Raw genomic sequence first — 17,587 nt, forward strand, 5'->3', positions numbered from 1 at the left:
TTGTTCACAATAATCGTGTACCCTGATGAGCAAGAGAATGTGGCAACGTACCTAGAAGTTGTTCTTGCCAAAATAGGTTTCTGGTGTCTTCACATTTATCTTAATATTACAGATCACACACTAATATGCATGCTTAAAGCCACAGTATAAATAAGTGGGTACAGACGATAATCATTATGGAGTTTAACCCTAACTCAGAAATTAATACCAACATTTACATGTGTCAAGCACTGTTCTAGACACTAGGGATATAGCAATGAACAAGATACCTGAAGTTCCGGCCCTCATGAAGTGGGGATAGGAAGACCATCAACAGACCAATCAGTACATCACTTGCAATCTTGAAGAAAGCCATCCTTCTAGACCTCAGTTTGCTACCTATAAAACTGGAAAACTAACATTACTTAGGTAAGTGTCATCATATCCTTCTCAAACAAAAATTATGTCAAAAGCCATAAATCAATAGGACTTATACTCCAATTTTCCCTAATCTATCGCTGCCTCCAGTGACACATACATAACAGAACACAGGCCAGAGTCGGAGGTGTAAGCCATGCTATGAAATAGAAGAAAAATAACTAGATCATGGTGAGACTCAATACAAATTTGTGTTCTGTATAGAAACTAACTAGTTAATAAGCTATGGTTTCTCAAATAAGATGATAAGGATAAATATATGCTATTTGGAACATATTTTCTCTGTTTTTGTTTCAGTGTCCAGATAAGTCATTTTTATATCAAATATCATGGCTGTCAGTTTAAAAATCTTTGTTATCAACTAGTCTAATGTTAATCAGATTATGAATTCCAAGTCACACTTTAACGTGAGAATTTTTTTCTCTTCCAGTTGAAGAAATAATTTTATTTGATATGATGAATGTATACTTTTGCAAAATTGCATCAGAACAGGCATATAGTCTGTAGCCTTCATTCTTGTATTTAAAATAGCAAACTAGTTATGAACGAACAAATAAAATTAAAGGGTGAAGTTTTGACCAAGCTACTTTGGCATCAGAAAGCAAGACTATCTGGATGCAAGGAATTAACTCCTTGACCCAAGTATACTCTCAGCAATTCTGAAATATTAATGTACAGGACAATAAATCAGAGTAAAGAAATATATGCACATTCCCAACATAAAATGTAAGTTAGCTAACGGCCTGAAACAATCAATCAATATCTCCCCCTCCCAATTCCCCAATCAATGACATGTGAAAAAACAGAAATGGGGGGAAAAAAGACCTACATTGAGAAAACTAAGGCTAAAACTTAGGCACAAACCAAAAAATTGGAAGAAATGTGTACTAACAGTAGAACCATACTGCTGTCTTCCTATTAAAGAATGAATCTCTCTTTTAAGGAGAGAGGTCAAGTCTTAATCACTTTTGTATCTTCAGGCCAAGCAGTGCCAGGTACACATGGACCCAATAAATGTCTTTTTTTGTTGAAAAACAGAGATAATCAAAAGAGACCTTCCATATCCTCCCACCACCAAAGCTACTAACCTTCTGGCACCACTGCCCACATTCTTTCCATATAATGGACTGCCTTTCAATAACAGTTGCCTCCATCCCCACTGTCTCATTCCTCTTCCATTATCTTCCAAAAGAAGTAGAGGCATAGACATTTCCTACACAGACTCTTGATGAAAGCTCAGAGTACAACAATTTCACGGTTTTGTGAAGATAAGCTACAGAAGCGATCTATGAAGAAAACTCAGGGATGTCTGGTTAACGTTCCTCAGCGAGGCTCTTTCAGTCAGCAACTACCTTAGTTTTGTTATAGATATTTGGCCTAACATTATGACCTAAGCTCAGCAGCAAATATCTATGAATCAAAAAGCCATGTCCTCCAAAATCAGATGTTCAAATGCAAAATGGTTTGTTGTAAAAATAAAAGCCTAATTGGTATTCTTGCCTTCACGGAGGGCTACTCCACACCCATTAGCAGTGTGAGCCACAGAAGTCCCTATACGCAAGATCAATGCGTCTCCCCAAAACTGGATCTGGATGCATTTAAATTGCCAAATAGTTGTGACGGCAAAGTTCTGCACATGAAACTTTCATCAATACTCCTACGTTTGTCCTCTGCTTTTCATCACAACTGAAATCACTGAAATTTGTCATCTGACATTGTCATTCACAGAAATAGAAAGCATCTCAAATCAATAATGACAGTTACTGGGTGGTTTGCAGGCCCGGGTTCTACACTAGGAGGTGCTATAGGAATGATCACCACAGGAGAAGCAGACTTGTCTACTGATGGCCTTCAAATCGGAGGAAAAACCCACTACCCATGAAGCTACAAGTAAAGTGCCTGGCTCTTTCAAGAACTACACATTCTAGGTTTTTTTAATACTCAATTTCATAGGTCCTGCCACATCTTAAAAACCATTCAGAGTTCAGTTAAGAAGAAATTTCCTGAGAAATAAATGATTCAGCAGTATTATCCCTGCCTAAAGGCCTATGTATAATACCTGTGCTCCAAAACAGTTAGAAAAGATTTTTACAAGAAACTTTCACCCTGTATTTTGAAAACACAGGGCCTCTGTCCTCTTCCCAAAAAACTATGTTGCAACAATTCAGTTTCATTATAGGTAATTATAGCATGACTAAACTTTCCAATACGTATCTGTTAAAAAGAAATTTAGAAAACCAGTTCCCCAAGAACACACAATGAGGAAATGATATTCTCTTCAATAAAAGGTATTGGGAAAACTAGACAGCCACATGCAAAAAAAAAATGAACTTGCACCCCTATCTTATACCATACACAAAAATAAACCCAAAATGGACTAAAGAATTGAAAATAGACCTGACAATGTAAAACTTCTAGAAGAAAACAGGGGGTAAGCTCCTTAACATTGGTCTTGGCAATGCTTTTCTGGATTTAACACTAAAAGCAAAGGAAACAAAAGCAAAAATAAACAAGCTGGACTACATCAAACTAAGCTTCTGCTCAGCAAAGGAAACCATCAAGAAAATGAAAAGACAACCTACTGAGCGTGAAAAAATATCCACAAATCATATGTCTGATAAAGGGTTAATATCCAAAATATATAAAGAACTCATACAACTCAATAGCAAAAAAACCCAACCTGATTAAAAAAAGGGCAAAGAGGGGCCGGCGCCATGGCGTAGCGGTTAAGTGCATGCGCTCCGCTGCTGGCGGCCTGGGTTCGGATCGTGGGCGCGCACCGACGCACCACTTGTCAGGTCATGTTGTGGCGGCGTCCCACATAAAGTGGAGGAAGATGGGCACCGATGTTAGCTCAGGGCCAGTCTTCCTCAGCAAAAAGAGAAGGATTGGCATGGATGTTAGCTCAGGGCTGATCTTCCCCCCAAAAAAAAAAAAAAAAAAGGGCAGAGGAACCAAAAAGACATTTTTCCAAAGAAGACATAAATGGCCAACAGGTACAAGAAAAGGTTCTCAGTATCACTCATTAATCATGAGGGAAATGCAAATCAAAACCACAATGAGATATCACCTCACACCTGTCAGAAGGCTACCATCAAAAAGACAAGAGATAACAAGTGTTGGCGAGGATGTGGAGAAAAGGGAACCCTTGTGCACTGTTGGTGGGGATGTACATTTGTGCAGCCACTATGGAAAACAGTATGGAGGTTCCTCAAGAAATTAAAAATAGAAATACCATATGATCCAGCAATCCCACTTCTGGGTATATATCCAAATAAAATGAAAACAGGATATCACAGAGATATCTGCACTTCCATGTTTATTGTAGCATTATTCACAATAGCCAAAATCTGAAAACAACCTAAGTGTCTGTTAGCAGATGAATGGATAAAGATGTGGTATATATAGAGAGAGAGTTGAATATTATTCAGCCATGAGAAAGAAGGAAATCCTGTCATTTGCAACAACAAGGATGGACCTTGAGGGCATTAGGCTAAGTGAAATAAGCCATACAGAGAAAGACAAATACTGCATGGTATCATTTTTACGTGGAATTTTTTAAAAAGTCAAACTCATAGAAACAGAGAGTAGAAAAGTGGTTGCCAGGGGCTGGGAAATGGGAGAAATAGGAAAGGTTGTTAAAAGGGTACAAACTTTCAGTTATATGATGAATAAGGTCTAAGGATCTACTGTAAAACGTGGTGATCATAATTGATAACACTGTATTGTATAATCAAAATTTGCTAAGAGAGTAGAACCTAAACGTTGAAAGAAAGAGGAAGGAAGGAAGGGAGGGAGGGAGGGAGGGAGGAAGGGAGGGAGGGAGGGAGGGAGGGAGGAAGGGAGGGAGGAAGGAAGAAAGGGAGGAAGGAAGAAACTGGGTCTCAAGAAACTTAGTATAATATAAAGACACCTAGGAAAACATCAAATTCACAAAGTCAAAAATTCGGTTCGCTTAGCCCACACACACATATATATGTATACTCATAATCCATGCTTTATTAAACTCTTTAATAAACACAGAAATTATATATCCCAAAACAGTGCTATCTCATATACAAAGATGTTCAGCACAATATTTTTTTAAATAAAGAAAAAGTGACTCAAACTTCAATGTCCTTTAATGGGAGAATGATTAAATAAATTATCATCAATCAACAAACTGGAGGAATTGCTGTGAACCCAAAGGTGGAATTGGGGCCCAGCCCCAGCCTCACCCAGGCCAGGCCCTGCCCCACCCTACTCCTCTTGGTTGAGATGGGCTCAGCCAAGAGCATCCCAGTCACTCCAGTGTGACCTCCACTGCACAACAAGCACCCGGCTTGAGTGGCAGATCTCCATTCACTTAGTGTAGGCACTCTGCGCACTCCCACCCAGGTGTAAACCCCACAGCCCAACCTTCAGGGCAGCAGCTGGAAGGTCCTAATCAGGGCCAGGACTCAGATCTCCACTCTTCCAGCCTTGGCACTGCATGGATACCTATGAACACCAGCAGCAGAGACCCTTCAAACCCCCTTGTGAAACAGCTGAGTGACGTATTTGAAACAGGAGCCCCCAAATAAAATCTTCCCCCAGAGCCTGTTCTGCCCCCAGAGATACCTGTATCTGATTTGGACTTGCCTCTGGGCACCCAGTTATCCTTTGAGGACCAGAAGCCACCTTGGAGCCAGACTGAGCTACCCTCCAAGCAGGTGTTTTCCAAGGAGGAAACAGAGCAGTTCACAGAAACCCCTATGACCAGCCAGGGCTCAGACAAGCCCTTGAGAGACCCCAAGACTCCCTGACCTTTGGGTTCTAAGCAAAATAGATGAAAACCAAATGGCAAGGTACTAGGGAGATCTCCCCTCACCATCCTACAGGAAATGACAGCTCCCCCGGGACCCTGACATCACAACAGGGTAAGCAGCCTTCTCCCCAGAGTGAAAATGATAGGGAACAAAAGGAAGGGGGCACTCTGGGAACTGGACAACTTCTAAAAACCAGAAGATGAGCATGGGAGCAAGGCTAAGACCATGACAAAGAAAACCAGCACTTTCCCTTGGTAGAGAACTAGCCCCCGTGTGGCCGCAGCACTGAGTTCACCCGGGGCCTAGTGCTTTTCTGTGTCCTCTCACCCCTTCTTTCCCTGGGAGACTGAGGAAAGGCTTGTTTTCTCTGACTCTCTGTAAACTAAGATAGACTACAAATGTGTTATATGTAACTTAACAACTCATTCTAAAGGCAATTCCAAAAGAGAAGTTCCAAAAGTGAAACCATCAAAGTTCACATCCCTGGAATAAGGAAGTATACTATACTATGTTCATCTCTATATTATTCACTACAATCTCAAAGCTAGTGTTTTCCACATGACAAGCCACAAAATATCTCTACTGAATAGAGAAATAAATGAAGAAATGAGCAAAACAACAAACAAGCAAATTCACTTAGAATAAAATGTCTTGGCAAAGAGCCAAATCTGAAGAAGTTTCTAGATCTGTAGCACTTAATAGGAGACAGGGAAGAAGAGAAGCAGATAGTGGCATGTTTCTGGCAGAAAGGCCATGATCTAAGACTCCCATATGCCAGACATGGAGGATGGTGAGAGGAACCACCTTGGCCACGGCAAAATGAGCCCAACCCTGCAGTTCATATTGTGCTGTGAAGGGAAAGCTTCCTGAGGACACAGGAGGAGGGAATCCACCAGTCTTTGCATCATATATGTATCTCTAATAATAAATATTAGGATGAAAATTATTTCATCCCTGAAACACATCATTTTATTCAATAACTACTATGAACAACTTCCCTAAGCAGTTATTTTGAATGACAACGCTTAGTTAGAGATATATACTTTTTGTTTGTTTATAACAAACACATTGTTTTCTATGGTTTTTTTAAAAAGAGAAAGTCTCATAATTTTACAGTCTCATCTCTTCTATGCATTTATCTATAAAGTATTTCCCAGTTCCTTCTTAATGAAAGATATAATTATAAGTGTTTCATTATTATTCACATGCGCCAAGAAACATTTGCCAAATTTTCGTATCACACACAAATATCACAAAACTTAACCTCTACTTACCCAGATATGAAAAAAAGCTTTTAGACAAGATGTGACATTAATTACCCAAAATACAAATATTTTTAAAAAATGCTAAGAGAAAATTTGACATTTTGTGAATTTTTTTAAATCTTTCTGAAGCTTTGCTATAGAGTTAATTCTCCCACACGAGCCTTTGAAAACATTAATAAGGTAAATGCCAGCTGAATTTTAAATACTTTCACTAGGTGACAATAGTATATTCTGTTGGTATTCCAAATGTAAAAGATGAATAATGTTCTTAGAACTCAACAGCTTCACAAACATTTAATTGATTCACTCAACAAACATTTGTTGAGTACTAATCATATTTGCCAGGTATTTGTCCGAAGTTCCGAGAACTTAAAAGTGAACATGATAGTCAAGATCTTACTACCACCCACATGGAACTTACACTTTAATGGGTGGAAATTGTCAAAAAACAAACAAATATAAAAGAAAATGTCAAATCATGGTAAGTGTTCTGATGAAAATAAAACAAGATGAGATGATTGTCACAGCCAGCTCTGGGGTGACATTAAAATGAGACCTGAATGTCAAGAGGGGACAGACACTAAACATCTGGGGAAAGAGGGTTCCGGATAAGAGAGAACAGCAAGTTCAAGGGCCCTAGGGTGGGAATAAACTTGGCGTATCTGAGGAAAAGGAAGAAATACATGTACTCTGAGCAAGGCTGAGCACGGCAGAGATGAGGTAAGTAGAGATTACATAGAACCTGCTAAAATAAAGAGTTTGGATTATAGTCTAAGCATTTTGTTTTAAATTTAATTATAAGAAGTTTAAAGATACATGGGAAAAAAGAAAAAGCAAAATAGATTCCTATATATTTACCATCCAGTTTCAACAATTATCAATTCATGGCTGGTCTTGCTTAATCTGTACCTTTACTCATCCCCCATCTATCCCCTAAGACATCATATCATTTCATGTACACACATTTTAGTATGTATCTCTAAAAAATAAGAACTCTTCAGGTAAATATAACCACTATCAATATTACCATCATACCATTATTTTCAGTAATAATTTATTAAAATCACCAACTGTCTAGCCTGTGTTCAAATTTCCCTGTGTATCAATTTTTTAAAAGCTTATTGGTTCAAATCAGAATCCAAATAAGGTCCAGATATTGCAATTAATAAGATTCTTGGTCTTTATAATCTATAGATTATTATTTCTTCACGTTTTTTTCCTTGCAATTTATTTGTTGCAAAACCTGGTTATTTGTCCTACAGGATTTTCCACGTTATGGGTTTCCAACCACATCTTCATAGTGTCACTTAACACTTTCCTCTGTCTCCTGTATTTTGTATAAATTGGTAATTAAGTCTGGAGGTTTAATTAGAACATCTAAATTTCTAGCAAGACTACTCCATAGTTTATCTTAGGTACTCTAATCAGGAGGTAGATAATGTATAGAATTCTTCTCTCTCTCTCTCTCTAAATATATATATATTAGCAATCAGTAATAATTACTGCCTTCAATCTATTATAATACTTCATTAGGGGTTGTAAAATGCTATTGTTTAATTGTATAATTCTATTTAAATGTATAATTCTATTGTTTCTCTTTATTTATCAGCTGAAATACTTCCGTAAAGAAAAAATTTCCTTCAACAACTATGTGGTTAAAAGTATAGAAAAATAGAATAAATACTTGATTCTCTTTATTTTCAAGTTTTCCAAATAATAGGTTGGTTGCCTAGCACACTGGATGATTTTAAGCAGGGAATTTTTTAAAGAACATGCTGACTATTGTTTGAAGAACAGAATGATATCTAAGGAAGCACAAGTGAAATCACGCAGAGATACCACTTAGGAGCCTCTTGCAGTGTTCTAAATAAATGATAATGGGTTGTACTAGGATGGTAGAGAAGATGAAGAGAAGTAGACAGATTTAAGATATATCTGCAACGTAAAGCCTAGAGGACTTGCTGATAGACTATATATATAGGGTAAGAGAAAGAAAGAAATCAAGAACGAGTCCTAGGTTTTTGGCCTGAACAATTTGGTTTATGGAAAACACTAAGAGAGAAGCAGATTTAGAAAACAAAATCATCTAGGTAATAATATGGTGAATTAAATCAATATTCGCCAAATCTTTATTACTGGTTTTCTGTTTCTTTATCCTGACCAAAAATAATTTAAAATTTCAGGAAATACAAATAAAATACTGTTTTATGACGTTCTTCTATAATTTTAACCCAGACTGATTATCAATCTCTCATATCAGCTAATAGATCACCACAAATACAAGGGATATACAAACCCCAGCTAGGATACAGAAAAAAGGAGAAACAAAGCTCAAAAACTTTAACCAGCTAATAAGTATTAACCAATTAATCTTGGGGGAAGATAGGAACTCCGATTCACTTTTTAGAAGCTAATTTACCATTCTCCCATTTCTAAATGAGTACTAATAATTCAAATTGTCCTGTTGAGTTTCCCTTGCCTCTCCCTACAAAGTAAGAAGGAGAATACGGAAGATTTAAGAGAGAAGGGAAAGAAAAGAGCCTAACCACAACATATTATCAACAGCAACAAAAATAATTAATATTACTTTCTAAATGACAAGATTTCTAAAGGTATATTAGCTAAATTTTCATACAGGAAAGGAATATCAGATTTGTCACAAATCATTTCCACATATAAAAATTTTAGAATGTTACCCCACTTTAATAATATACATTTACAGAATATCTGATTAGCTGGTGAGATAAAAACAACAAATGAATCACTCCTGTGTAATGAATCATTCATATATGTATTGTACTTATAGATAACAGTTGAACAAATGCTATTGATCTACATTAGTCTTATAACTATGTTTATGTGTAAATATAGCTTATTTAATAGTAACTGGGTTCCAGGATAGAATGTCCTTTTTTCATTATGTAAATAATGGCTCTGGGTTGCATTTCCCAACATCAACACTGCCCCTGTTAATTAGACTTTATTGAACTACTCAGAAGAAGCAAAAGAAACAGTTATGCCAGCTAAAAAATAAACTACAAAGTGAAAAAATATGATAAGTCCAAAAATTACAAATGCAGATCAAATATCTCAGTAAGTAGAGAGATATCCTAGACCTACAGGGAACTGTTGAAAGAAAGGATTCTGAGTTCATTTACAAAAGCTTTAAAGCTATTATGTCTGAAGAATTAAAAAAAAAAGATTCCATAAGATCTTCAACATAATATGTACATTAAAATATATAAAATAATTTTATTATCCCATGTATAGTTATAAAATATTTTGAATTCTGAGATACAATTGTTCTTTAAGTACTACATTTTATCTTTACTCTTAAATGCTTTTCTTGACATCCATTTTTAAAGAAACATAATTAAATGCTTCTGCGTATTTTTCTTACTCAGAATCATCATGAATGCTTTAATGCAAATCAGTTCCATCAAACATCTTCATCGATAACAAAATGTATTCTGAACATCAATTATTCAAAAATGCAGTCAGAAGATTTCCAAACTGCATGTTTAAACACAGAATGTATAACTCTCAGACAATTTATCTATTAATATTGTCTGTAATGTAAAATAGGTCCTTTATATTCACGTATATGACATAACACTGCCTGTTACTTAGCCTTAAATCCCTTTGCTAATCTACCCCCTCCATCTAAAAGATCACATTTTTTTCCTCATTTCCACTTCATTCCCACTGCCTCCCTCTTGGTAAAAGTCTCCCTATGTTTCTTCCTTTTCATTCTCCCTATCTAGATGCTCAGCCTTCCCCAAAATAAGTAACTGACAATTTGTTTCTTCATCAACCTTCTAATACATTATCCTTAACCTGGCTAAGGTGAGAAACACAGGGTTGTGACCTAGCCTGACGAGAGCAAGCACATATTTTCATTCCCTTAACCTTTCTGATTGCTATTTCTTTGACCTCCTCTCAAAAATACTCTGCTTATCCTATACTCAACCATAAGAATTAATGTAATATAATTTCTAAGGAGTTCATTATAATGTCACCATAACTACTTTCAATGAGTAGAGAGATAACAGACCCAGAGTTTCAAAGGATTCTCTGATCCTGGGGAAAACTGTTCTCACTGTTTTAGGTTGATTAGTACCAGGACAACAATATATCACCATGAGATATATGCTTCCCAAGCAAACCAGACATTTCATCAACAAATCAGGACACTCACTTTCCAGAAGTGTTAAAGAATCTTAAATCGTATAGTGAATTCAAAATTGAAACAAAGGAGCTAACTGATAGACAATATCACCATAACTATAACAAGGAGTATGTAGAGTTACCTGCTTCCAAGAGCCACGTAAAACATCCACCAACTAATTACTTAGGCCACAGCCACTCCAGAGAATCACTAAAAATTTCACTCTTCAAATCTCCTTCTAGCAAGGCTTTAATACCTTCTGTTTTTACTTTATTCAATATATTTTCACAACAGCTTACAATTTCCAAACACAGACATTAAATTCTATCAATTATACTTTAAAGTAACAATTTCCTGGAGATATTATCGTAATCAGTAAAATATTTGCAAATTAGATTTTAGGATGACAAGGCATACAGCAATTCTCACTTAAAGAATTCAGTCTTATTAAACTTAAGACAATGACTTTTCTTTCTTGCACCTTCCCCTTCCCTTTTTTTTTTTGTGAGGAAGATTAGCCCTGAGCTAACATCCGTTGCCAATCCTCCTCTTTTTCCTGAGGAAGATTGGCCCTGGGCTAACATCCGTGCCAATCTTCCTCTACTTTATATGGGACGCCACAACAGCATGGCTTGACAAGCAGTGTGTCGGTCTGCACCCGGGATCCAAACCTGCAAACCCTGGGCTGCTGAAGCGGAGGTGCAAACTTAATGACTACGCCACAGGGCTGGCCCCACCTTCTTCCCCTTCTTAATGTCAAAACAATGAAGGGAGATTTATCAACCACTGGAAGATCCTGGAGAAATCAGAAAGAAATGGAATTATGAAAATAAACAAAAATAGAGCTTTGAATAGGAAAAAGAACAAGGAATTGAGAACTGGTGCAGATATGTAGGCAAGTGTTCAAGTGGGTGGGGCAAACTAAGAATTTCCTGCTATTCTAACTCGTGATGCTCTGGGCACCGTAAGGAACAGTATCACAGACACACTTGAGGAGTTTGGGTTCTTTCATTTGTTAACTACTTTGACACACTAGACAACAGTTTCTATTCTCAGGAAAACTTCATCCTCATTTCTATATGGATTCTCACAAAAATTCTATCCCAGTCCCTCAAAGGTGTTTTCTCCCTAAACTTTACAGACCTAGGCAAAAGAATGCCTTCCTCATCTAGGAAATCTTTGGGTCTGAAAACAGCAGCATTAAGAGCCCAGATGAGAAGGGTTACCATAAACTCAAAATGGCACCAGTCTGGACAAGATGTAATTTCCTCCAGGTATATTCAGCAAAGCCAGACCTAGTGGTCTAGTGGTTAAGATTCAGCGCTCTCACTGCCATAGCCCCGCTTGCTCCCCTACCAAGGAAACACAATACCCATCTGCTGGTTGTCATACTGAAGTGGCTGCATGTTGCTGTGATGCTGAAAGCTACACCATCAGTATTTCAAATGTCAGCAAGGTCACCCATGGGGGACAGGTTTCAGCGGAGCTTCCAGACTAAGCAGACTAAGAAGAAGGACCTGGCCATCCACTGCCAAATAAGTGGCCATGAAAACCCTATGAATAGCAGCAGAGTGTTGTCTGATAGAGCAGCGGAAGGTGAGAGGATGGCACAAAAAGACCACTCAGGGTTCCACCCAGCTGTACTCAGGGCCACTAGGAGTCAGAATTGACTTGAAGGCAGAATTGACTTGATGGCACTAACAACAAACATTCAGCAACCCGACCGTGGAAACGGAGAAGGTGAACTGCAATTCTGATACAGGGATGGGCACCTGGAAGACAAGGAGGACAATGGTGAGAAGGTTGTTTAAAGGGTGATAATGAACTTTAGGTTCAGCAAAGAAGGATATACTATAAGCAGGGGACTGATGGACTCAGGGAAAGTGAAAATGTCAGGATCTAGAGCCAGCCCTGATGGCGTAGTGGTTAAAGTTTGGCAATCTCACCGCTTTGGTGGCCCAGGTTCATTTACCAGTCGCGGAACCATATCACCCATCTCTCAGTTGCCATGCTGTGGCAGCGGCTCACATAGAAGAACTAGAAGGACTTACAACTAAGATATACAACCATGCACTGGGGCTTTGGAGAGGGAAAAAAAAAAGAGGAAGAGGCTCAGGGTGAATATTTCCCTACCCCCCCCCCCCCACGCAAAAAAGAAGTCAGGATCTAGAGGTCTCAATGAGGTTAAACAGAGAGCAAGGTCCATTAAGTAAGTGAGAGAGGGAGAAAGCTAGATGGTTAAGGTCAAAGTAGGGCCCTGAAATATAAGATTTAGAGGTAGGAAAGTTCTAATGATTACAAAATGTAGGTGAGACTATGGGAATGGACTGCTGGAAGTGAATGGAATCAAAATAAAACTTACAGAAGCTGAGATGGAAGAATTAAAAGGGATGATCCAGGATGACAGCACAAGTCAGTTTGGAAAGACTGCAAGCTAGCGGCCAAAGCTATAGACAAGTATTGAGGACTGGTCTAAATCCTTGGTGGTATTTACTCTGTGGTTCAATGGCATCACCTAGGAGCTTGTGAAGAATGCAGAATCGAAGGCCCCACCCCAGGCCTATGGAATCAGAATCTGCATTCTAACAAAAACTCCACGTGAGTCAATTGAGAGCTTAACAGATATAGGTATATAGGTAATAGATAATAGAAAAGACAAAGGTAGGAAGTGGATGGTCCCATGGCATGAGCTTTGAAAGAGAAGTGAGATTTTTTTGTTCAACAGTTAAAGAACATTGGTTTCACAGTGCCAGTGGAGAATCAGGCAAATTCTAACAGTGCCTCTGGAGCTTGAGAAGTCTAAGTAAATAAGGACCACAACTATTCTTTTAATATTTTGCTCTGGTTTTCCTATCCCCTTTCTCTACATTTCCTAAGGCTTATCTTCTGTCCTAGGCTTTGTTTTTGTTTGTTTGCTTGTTTTTTTGTTTTGTGTGTGTGTTTTTTTTGGGGGGGGGTTATGTTTTTATTTTAGGTTGCCTCTCATTTCTTTTATAAAGATACGGAATATCTTAAAAATCAATTCAAAAAAGTATTCATATATATACCTACACACATATACCCACACTCACGTACGTCCCATTCTCTAACCTAATTTACTGACCAACTTATTATTTTCAAAAATTCTATGTACGTCTACCCAATTTTGTTAACATATATCAGCCCCATGTACAATAGAAATACTCTTTACCTAACCTCCAAAATTTTGAAACTGAACATAAATGATAACATATTATTTAACAGACTTTTGTTCCATTTTCTCCCTGAAACCCTACTTTATAAGACAGGGAATCAATATATCTATTCAACAGAACATAATTTTGAAGAATATCTGTTCATAAATCACTACTAGAAAGACTCCAATGAAACAGAAAAATCAGAAAGCTTAAATAGTTTTAGAGACATTTCTTCACGTGAGAAATAAAAAATACCTCATTGGTAGTCAACTAAGAAATGTTTTCATTGCTACCAGAGATGTTGGAATTTGAAGATAATTCCTCTCCTTAGACATTAGGTGACACATTCTTGCCTTGGACTCCCTGGATTATCACTGTCTTCTCGGGAGTAAGAAAACGTATGGAGAGATAATCTATTCCTCAAAGCACCTGAGAGCATATGAAATAATGGAGTATAAAATAAAGACAGGCTGGGGCCGGCCCAGTGTCTTAGTAGTTAAGTGCGCACACTCCGCTACTGGCGGCCCGGCGTTTGGATTCCGGGGCTTTGGAAAAAAAAAAAAAAGGAGGAGGATTGGCAATAGATGTTAGCTCAGAGCCGGTCTTCCTCAGCAAAAAAAAAAAACGGGAGGATTAGCACGGATGTTAGCTCAGGGCTGATCTTCCTCACAAAAAATAAATAAATAAATAAATAAATAAATAGATAGATAGATAGATAAACAGATAAATAAATAAATAAATTAAATAAAATAAAATAAAGACAGGAGTGGGAAGAGGAACTGCTGAGGCCCCAGTGCCCACAATCATCTGAATCTAAAATTCAGGCTCACAAAGTTTAGTCTGTAAAACAGCAAGGCTCACATGACAAAAGGCTCACATGACAAAAGCACTGGTCACAGCTCTGTAGCCTCTGCTGAAGAAATTCCCAACGACTTAAGAACCCATGTAACTGGCCACCTCTTATCTCAGCCCTCCAAATAATTTGACTTTCAAATTATTTTCTTTCCTGAGAAATTGACAGAGCTCCCACTGCATTTGTGATATAGCCTGAAGGTAAAACAAGTCAAAGCAATTTAGGTGAAACTAAACATATTAAACACCTTCTTCAGAACATGTGAGTTATGACATCAACTAGTGACAGCTATTTTTAAAGCTGGTTATTGAAAACTTAAAAGCACCCCAATTTTCAAGTGTTATATTTAAATATAAAGGTAGTCATGCAAAATTTGTAGAAAGCCAGCACTGAACCAATACTTTTGTTTCTTAAGCAAAAAGTGAGCTTGCAAATGAAAAATGAAGAGCATTTTCAAAGAAAGGATAAATAAATCAAACAAAAAAAGTCAGAGATGAAAGGGTTATGGGTTCAAATTACCTATACTCTTTTGTATAAGAGAAGAAGTGATTCAACTATTAAGTTCAACCAGCATGAAGAGAACAATTTAATCATTATTATAGTGAGTGCTGAGTATATCCTAATGAAAAGATGTATAAGTAGGATGCTTATAGAGATCACTGTCAAAGATTAGGGTAGTGATCATACATATATATGGTCACTTGATTTACAACCAAGATGCCATTATAATTAAATATTAGAACAACTGGATATCCACATGGAAATTATAATTAACCCTCATCCTTATTTCACACTATTTAAAAAATTTATTTGAGAGGGATCATAGACCTAAATGTGAAAGGTGAAATAATCAAGCTTCTAGAATAAAATATATGGGAATATTTTTGTGACTAGGGTAGGGAAAGATTTCTTAAATAATACATATACATCTGAAAGAAAAAATTTGATAAACTGGACTTAATTAAAACAAAGAACATTTTATATAAAAAGACACCATTACGGTAGTAAAAATACAAGCCACAGATGAAGAGAAGATATTCACAACACTCTGACAAAGGGCTCCTACACAAAACATATAATGAATTCCTGTAAATCAATAAGAAAAAGACAGTGCAACTTAAAAATGGACAAAAAACATGAATACGCACTTCACAAGGAAGGATATCCAAACAGCCAATAAGCATTACTCAATGAGGAAATGCATACTAAAACCACAATGAGATACCACAACATACCCAACAGAATCACAAAGAAAGAGACTATAAGAAGTGTTGACAAGGATGTGGAACAACTAGAGCTCCTCTATATTAATGGTTGAAGATTAAATTGGAACAACCATTCTATAAAACTTCTTCGTATAAAAAACTAAAACTAAACATACACTTACTCCAAAATCCAGCAATCCCACTTCTAGGTATATACCAAAAAGAAATGAATGCATCTGTATACCATAAAGCATGTACAAAAATGTTTATAGCACAGTTATTCATAATAGCCTAAAACTAGAAACAACTCAAATATCAACAGGAGAAAGGATATATTGTAGTATATAATGCAACAGAATACTATATGGCAACAAAAAAGAACAAACCATGGAGGGACCAAGTGGTAACATAGGAGGCTCCTGAACTTCCCTCCTCCCATGGACAGACTGAATGTACAGCACATACAAAGCAATTCCTTCTAAGTGAAATCTAGAAACTAGCTGGGTGACTCCTACATATCAGGTAAATGAGAAAATACCCATATTGAAACAGGTAGGAAAGGCAGAGACACACTCACCACAAACTCTACCCCCAGCACAGTGCCATACAATTGGGAGAGAACTCGCAACTCCCAGCTTCTCTCTGAGGAGCAAAGTAAACCGCACATCTAGCACCCCAGCTTTTGCGACTGCCGCACAAAGGATGGACCCCCAGATCACCTGATTCTGATAACCAATGGGCTTGCATTCACACATCACACAGGATGTGTGATCCTCATCCTCATCCTCATCCATCACACACATAACAAACAAAGAAGTAGTTCTTATGGGTATGCATGTGAGCACTTGCAGCAGCTATCCACCAGGACACAGTATAGAGGGAACAGGCAAAAACTCCCAGTCCTTCACTGGAAGGGGTTTGACTGCATACTTTACAAGTTGCTGCCTAAGGTTCAGCTTCTAATTAGCACAGATCTAGGGGCTGGCTGAGTTCCTCCCCGGAACCTGGGAAAACCAGTGGGCACTTCCCCCAACTTCTCAATCCAACAGTAAAACCAGGTCACCAGCATCTCTCTGGAAGGAGCCTGTACACATGTCTAGTGTCCCAGCTTTTACGGCTGCCACCTGGAGGACAAGCCCTCAAAACATCTAGCTCTGAGAGCCAACAGGGCTTGCATTCACAAGCCCCACAGGGGGGCTCTTTATAGAGAACAAATAAGTCGTTTTTAAACAGGGTCAGAAACACATATCCACCCCCACTCCCCCACCCTCCACCTCCCCCCACCACCACACACACACAGCTATACACCCAGGTTCAGCAAAGAGAAAGCAGGCAAAAGTACTCATCTCCCAGTTTCTTCCTGGAAGAGGTTTAAGTACATACTTTCCCAGCTGCTGCCTGAGGGGCCAGATTCTAATCAGCCTCCATCTAGGTACTGACTGTGATCCTCCCCTTTGGGACACTGATGGATCTTGGCAAATCAGCAACTACTGGGAGCCACTAAAACAAAGATGGTGGTTTGGAAAATCATAAAAGTTTCAGAGAAAAGCAGGATTTTTGGCTGGCTGATTAATGAGGCTCATCCCCTACACAAGACCAGTCTGTCAAGACTGGAAGATGTAGCTATTTTATCTAATGTGCAGAAACCAACACAGAAAGTTAAGGAAAATGAAAAACAAGGAAATATGTTCCAAACAAAAGAACAAGATAAATCTC

The 17,587-nt window shown here is 37.9% G+C and overlaps 1 protein-coding gene and 1 pseudogene across 8 annotated transcripts in view; one reads left to right on the top strand and one right to left on the bottom strand.

Moving 5' to 3' along the window:
* NUBPL (NUBP iron-sulfur cluster assembly factor, mitochondrial) overlaps positions 1–17,587 on the bottom strand; it is a 179,804-nt gene that overhangs the window by 53,497 nt on the left and 108,720 nt on the right. The gene's annotated exons all lie outside the window — the stretch shown is intronic.
* Positions 4,675–5,201, top strand: LOC131405694 (cell division cycle-associated protein 3-like; annotated as a pseudogene).

Source organism: Diceros bicornis, chromosome 5, assembly GCF_020826845.1.
Source record: "Diceros bicornis minor isolate mBicDic1 chromosome 5, mDicBic1.mat.cur, whole genome shotgun sequence".
NCBI classification, from domain to species: Eukaryota; Metazoa; Chordata; class Mammalia; order Perissodactyla; family Rhinocerotidae; genus Diceros; species Diceros bicornis.